The sequence below is a fragment of the Littorina saxatilis genome, linkage group LG11 (genome assembly GCF_037325665.1).
Source record: "Littorina saxatilis isolate snail1 linkage group LG11, US_GU_Lsax_2.0, whole genome shotgun sequence".
Lineage (NCBI taxonomy): Eukaryota > Metazoa > Mollusca > Gastropoda > Littorinimorpha > Littorinidae > Littorina > Littorina saxatilis.
The window spans coordinates 12256772-12262771 of record NC_090255.1 but is presented as its reverse complement, the minus strand read 5'-3'; positions in this window follow the sequence as shown (position 1 = coordinate 12262771).

The following is a 6000-nucleotide window of genomic DNA, read 5'->3' as shown; positions in this document are numbered from 1 at the left end:
ACTTTATCACGCCGTGGATGGTGGCACGCCTAGTTTTTTCCACCGCAGGAACAACACCCAATTCGTTCCCCCGCAAGACGAACAACATGGTAGGTGTCTCCAAATTAATGCCTTAAAATAGTAGATAACCAGACTTTCTAGTATTGAAGTTTATATCATACTGTTCGGTACTTAATTTGCATTGGATCAGCTATTTGTCTTACCATTTACACTCTCGTGTACTACATAAGAGAAGAAATGTCATCAAGGCAGGTCAGAAATACTGTCTCCCACGTTAAAAATGATGAAATAACACAAAGCACGGTCAACAGAAGGGCTTAAATCTTTTTGCTGGTCAAAGTCAAACTACTTGTGGATACTGCTCTTCATTTTTAAGTTTAAGCTTACCTTAGTTTAGACTCACGATCGGTTCAAAGATCAACAGTAAAATTTGACGGGGTAAGATCCCCCGCAGCTTGGTCAAAAATGCGGGGGACCTTATCTGGTGTCTGCGGGGGACCTTACCCACTGAGAATCGAGTACCACAAAATAACGCTAGATTAGAGCAGCTTATCCACGATGCTGGTGCCCAAAAACGCGCATACAAGGCTGCAAGGTATCGAAGATTAAACTGTGAGTATTAAAATAGTGCTTTAAATGGTAGTTCTAGGTTAATTTGTACGAAATTGAGACCTCTCTGTATAATTTTCACGGACTTCGGCAGAAAATCGAACGCCACTGTTCACGAGTACACAACAAGACATAAATTACATATTATACATTATAGCCTAGGCAATTCTGCTTTAGAATATCTATACTTGATAATGTGATTTGCCACAACGTACCTTCACAGGGCAATTCCTTTGCGAGATAACAATTTTGCTTCCGCGTGCGGGGGAACGAATTGGGTGTTGTTCCTGCGGTGGACAAAACTAAGCGTGCCACCATCCACGGCGTGTTTATGGGATATGTTATGTTTCTGCCTTTATCTTCATTCGACATAATTATGGTAATGTGGAGACGAAAAGCTATATTTCACAAACAAAGTAGGATGAGCAGAAGATGTTTAGTTCGCAAATAGGCACTTGCATACAAAATGTAAGGATTTGTTATGGTACTCCTGTATCTACGCTAACAGACTTAGTGCATTCACTCCATCCAATGAAATGATGTTGTTTGATAAAGTGACACCAGTAGTAACTGGCAGGTACCATATTATCAATGATTGTTATGGCTAGTACTCATGACTGTTTTGCTTGCAATGCATGTTTTATCTTATCATTCAAATGTTGATATTCTGCCAATCACATTTTACTTGTATTTTGAATCTCCACGTAACCGTTACCATTTTGATTTAGCTCTGCGCCATTCCTTCCATGTTTGCTGAGAATGGCGACATAGGACTGTTTCTTCTGTTGTAGCTCTGTGTTTGTCTAATGCTGCGTATAAACGCTCATGTTGCTTTTCTTGTTTCTATTCCCCTCCTTTGCATTCCATTCTGAACTGAAGTACTTGAATCATCTTTCAGTCTAATAGATTCTTGCTTTTGTTGTTATCTATGTTGGAATCAAAAGATCATCTGACATTATGCCTTCTGCCAAAGTGTGTCAGCTGTTTTCACACGTTTTGTATTTGTAAAGGTCTGTGTTTTGTTATTTTTCTTGTAAATAGTATTCATACTGGTTTTAAGTCTTTTGTCAATGTTAGGCAGCTGTCCTAAGATTTGTTGTATAAGTAAATGCACTATGCTATGTACAACTGTTGGAGCAAAGAAAGATGGAAATTGATTAATATGAGCCAAACATGTTGATAATATGATTACTGGATCACGCACTAAACGGATCGGTGAGGTGAATACAATAGAAATGAAGTGCTTTAAATAACAGACATGTTGTGCAGAAGTCTATGCTTGTTTTCGGTTTTTTTCCACAGAAGGATGATAGAGAAATACTACATTATTTTCATTGATTGTAGAAGAAACACACACAATTTATGATAAAGTGTATGCATCAAGAGCAGCTCAGTTTTTGAGCCATGCTATTGGCCACACAAAAACATTCACTTGTGTATTGACAAAATCTCAGTCCACTCACATTTTACCAGATGACAAAAGCGATTAGCGAGGAGGTAAAACGAACCAGAGTGAGTTTTAAGAAGCTTTCAGGTAGTTAAAACACGTTTAAAGTCCTGCAGTAGATGTCCATAAAGCTGATTTTTGTTGGATTTGTTTTACCTGTATGATGAGTTTTGAAAGTTTGTACAGGGTTGCATGTCTGTGCGTGGAGGATTCAAAAAGATACATTCTGCAGTTGTGTTATAATTTGTATACCAGAAACATTTGAAATGAACACTTAGAACCTTGCTTTTACATGTAACTGACTTCACTGGTATTGTTGAACGTCTGAAATATAGTTTTATAACATTCATTCATTTTGTTTAGAGAGTCTTTTTTGTCTCAGAAAATTAACTGATGAACATGTCTGACGAATATATGACGCTTTGTATTTTTTGAATAAACAGTATGTGCCTGACGTACCTTTAATGGTATCCTTTAAACATACTTTGGACAGTCTTGTCTTATTCTTTATAAACAAAAAACACACCATTTCTTTGTTGATAACACACAAAAAAGAAGTCGCGTGAAGTGGTATCGAAACATGTTGTCACTCTGTCGGCCTTAAAGTAAACGATCAACACTAGAAATCAGTGACCAGCGAGACAACAAGCGGTAAGGTGTTGATAACCTAAACCGAAGACTGCCACGAGTCGCGCTCATACCAGTAAATCATGGAAACGCAGTGCCTAATTTGAATGAACTGATTTTTAGAGTAAACATCTATTTTTCTTCATTTGTTTTCCGTCTTACAGTCCGGAGTGAGTCAAAGAATGGTTGACAAAAGATTCAATCAATTTGACAAAACAAAAGAGGACTGTGCGGAACTATTGACAAATCCGGAAACATATATTAAAATAAATAGAATAATATATAATAAACATCTTGGGATGCTGGAGCGGATCACATCAATTTCAAGGGGGGGGGGGGGGGTCCAAGTTTCTTTTAGGAACAATTCGACGGCGCAAGCATTTAGTTGAGGGCACGAAGCGTTCCAACCTCCAAGGAGCGTCAGGGGGCATGCCCCCCCCCCCCCCCGGAAAATGTTGATAAAAACAAGGAAAATGGAGCAGTCTGTTGCAATCTGAGCCACGAAACTTCTCGTAATACACCTTCCAAAACGTAAGTTTAAGAAGACAAATGTGGATAAAAAAAAAATAAACAATTGACCGAGTTGGTGCAACATGACCAAGGTAATTACCAAACTACTTTCCAAAGCAATCTGGTGCAATTTAAACCATCGGTTTTTCTTTGTTTCCAAATTTTGTTTTCTATTATTTGTATCTCTCTTTTTAAAACAAAATGTGTGTTAAGGCTGGGGGGGGGGGCGGGCAGAAACCCCAGAAACCCCCCCTGGATCTGCCCCTATGATGGTATCTTGAAGAACTCACTGTTACGGATGAATTTTCAGGTAAGTGTATGTGTGTATTTATGCTATATCAGAAAATATGCGTGCTCTGCTCTGTTTACTAACTAACTGTTACTCACACACACAACACTCAAACAAGGCACAAAGACTAAACACAGTTAATGCCCTTTGCCCTCGTACCTGTATTGAAACATCAACACAACAATACAAATATGTTATTTCTCATGCATTCTACAAATCACTTGCATTCATATATAAGAAGAATAATATCTTAACACACGTCGGAGACTAACTGTCTCACGTTAGATGAAGTTCTCGTTTCACACAATTCCTCTAACGTTTAGGGTTCCTGCTTAACACAGTGTCACTTTACGCACATCACTTGTCACGTAATACTTAGTTGACGACGTCTTCGTCTCACACAATCTTTCTGACGATTGTTTCTTCGGTGGCAGTTCACACATACAGTGACTCCACAATCCTACGATTATGTTCCTTCGGTGGCAGTTCACACATACAGTGACTCCACAATATTAAGCGGGTACATACCCTGGATCCATACCACCCACGACGAAATACCGCTCGTGGTGGCTATGGGGTGCGGCTCCACCAGTTTCCAGTACTCCAGCGCTGTTACAACCCTGCGCTCACAATCAACGATTTGTAGCGCTAAGGAGGGAATGCCCGTCTCTCTCTCTCCCGCTGTCGAGTGGTGCCATCCTTCACTCCGACCGGGGTGCTGCGTAAAAAGTTTAGGCTACCATAAGTCTCAATACTTAGATAAACTTTTCTACGAAATAATACTGCTAATCTTTCTCAATACTGTTTAACTATCCGTCCACTACCTTATGCGGTCATATTATTTACACCAGCTCATTTCCAAGTAACTTCATTACCAAAAGAACATACGACCTTCCTTTTCAAAATGGCTGACACAGCGGCTCACGCTTCTCCAACCCAATTTACAACATGACTCTCACAGTCATTTCACCAGTCAATATTACTGAGCAAAATACAATTCAATAAATACCTGTATCTTTACAGCATAGAACCACTCATGATTCTTCCGCAACACAAGTCTTACGGTGTTCGACCTCAGTGTTCGGTGAGCAGCGTTATAGCCCAACGCGGAGACATCAGTCAAAACACGTCTGTCCTCTGCGACTGTCAGGCACGCTCTACTCTTCACACCCCACAAAGCTAACCTCTTTTCTCTCGCAGCCAATGGAGATACGCCTTACAAAAATAGGTCACGCCGTCAAGTCGTGATACTACAAGTATGGCAAGCCAATCTGTACACATTTGTTTAAACCATCCAATACTGAATTATGTACAATCCATTTGTCACACTCACATGCAACGTTTCATAAATATCTATGGTGTAGATATCTTGGAATCGCTGTGCCAGTGAAAAAATGTTGGTCAACATTTGACTAAATGAGAAAAACAGCTATTGACGTCAAACAAGGGAGATGTCACCGAGGAGTAGTTTTGACCACCTGATCTTGGTCTTCCTTTTGTCAGATACTACCTGCTTAGGATCCTCATCGGGGGAGATTATTCATCCTTCAGGACGGAGGCCTCACTCGGTTAAATACTTTTACCAGAGGGGTCTACCACGTTACTTATTTTTACAAGCTGAACACAGTCTCAACAAATAAAGTAAACATAGAAAATAGTTTGTTTGTTTGTTTGTTTGTTTATTTGTTGCTTAACGTCCAGCCGACTACGCAGAGCCATATCAGGACGAGGAAGGGGGGGATGAAGGGGGCCACTTGTCAAGCGATTCCTGTTTACAAATGCACTAACCCATTACTTGTGTCCCAGCAGGCTTTAGTAAAACTAAATTAATACCTACTGGAAGATTACCAGTTTCCAGTATGTTAAAATAGGCTTAACCTATCTACTGCTGGACTTACATCAGAACACTAACAGATTAAACTATACATGAATCGCGAGACAAGCGGCAAGAGAAGAGATTTTTGGAAAAAATACAGGTGAATGAGCAAGAAGGCAGAAAAAAGAAAAGAATTCATGAAGAAAAAGAGAGCATGACAGGAAAGAGGAACCAAAAATCTACCTAACAGCAAACTAGAAAGCTCCTGCGGTTCCAAAAACAGGAGGGGCCTTTAATTTCATAACCGCAGTGCCCCACTGCGGGAATAGAAAATAGTAATGAACACAGTCTCAACAAATAAAGTAAACATAGAAACTAGTAATGAACACAGTCTCAACAAATAAAGTAAACGTAGAAACTAGTAATGAACACAGTCTCAACAAATAAAGTAAACATAGAAACTAGTAATGAACACAGTCTCAACAAATAAAGTAAACGTAGAAACTAGTAATGAACACAGTCTCAACAAATAAAGTAAACATAGAAACTAGTAATGTTCAGTCTCAACAAATAAAGTAAACATAGAAACTAGTAATGTTCACACGTGTTGTACAGGGACTCACTTTCACCCAGGGCCACTGCCGCAAATAAAACTACCCTGCCCAACTACGTGTAACATAGAATCAGGCAACACATTTCTGT